The sequence below is a fragment of the Macaca thibetana genome, chromosome 6 (genome assembly GCF_024542745.1).
Source record: "Macaca thibetana thibetana isolate TM-01 chromosome 6, ASM2454274v1, whole genome shotgun sequence".
Taxonomy (NCBI): Eukaryota; Metazoa; Chordata; class Mammalia; order Primates; family Cercopithecidae; genus Macaca; species Macaca thibetana.
This window is the reverse complement of record NC_065583.1, coordinates 143,978,948-143,979,590: the sequence shown is the minus strand read 5'-3', so window position 1 is coordinate 143,979,590 and position 643 is coordinate 143,978,948. Positions and strand designations below refer to the sequence as shown.

General features: G+C 50.1%; 1 pseudogene; it reads right to left on the bottom strand.

Moving 5' to 3' along the window:
* The window catches only part of LOC126956193 (PRELI domain containing protein 3B-like), a 651-nt pseudogene extending 358 nt beyond the window's left edge, over window positions 1-293 (bottom strand).
* Window positions 294-643: the final 350 nt, after the last annotated feature.

The window sequence follows — 643 nt, the reverse complement described above, 5'->3', positions numbered from 1 at the left end:
ATTAACTACAGAATATTCTAGCACATACGTTCTGTTTTTTGCTGCACCAATAAAAGTCTTGCAGTTCTCACTCTTTGCGGAGAAGCCTGTGGCTGTGCAGCTCTCCAGAGGGATTTTATAAGTCTCTCCAACACATCAACCCGCACCATGCTCAGGTTCATAGGGTTTGGGTATTTGTGCATTGCAACTGTTGTAACAGTTTCCCACAAGTGGTCAAAGAGGTGCTCTGAAGTCCAGATCTTGATGGTGCAGGCAGTCTGAGAGATGTGTGGGCAGCACAGGGAACAATTACATTAAAAGGCTACACCTGCCCCACTCCACCCATTACAGCCCAAAATACTTTGCAGTGCACAGGCGCCATCGATTCCACGCTAAGGACTTCCCAACCCCAGCCTCCACCCCTTATTACAATGTAACGTTTAAAGCAGGGGTCCCCAACTTCCCAGGCAGCGGATCAGTTCGGGTCTAGCGGCCCTTTAGGGACCCTACAGCACAGCAGGAAGTGAGTGGCAGGCAAGCGAGCATCCGCCTCCTGTCAGATCAACCGAGACATTAGATTCTCATAGGAGCGCCAACCCTATTGTGAACTTGCGCCGTCCTGCTGAGAATCTGATGCTTCATGACCTGAGGTAGAACAGCTTCA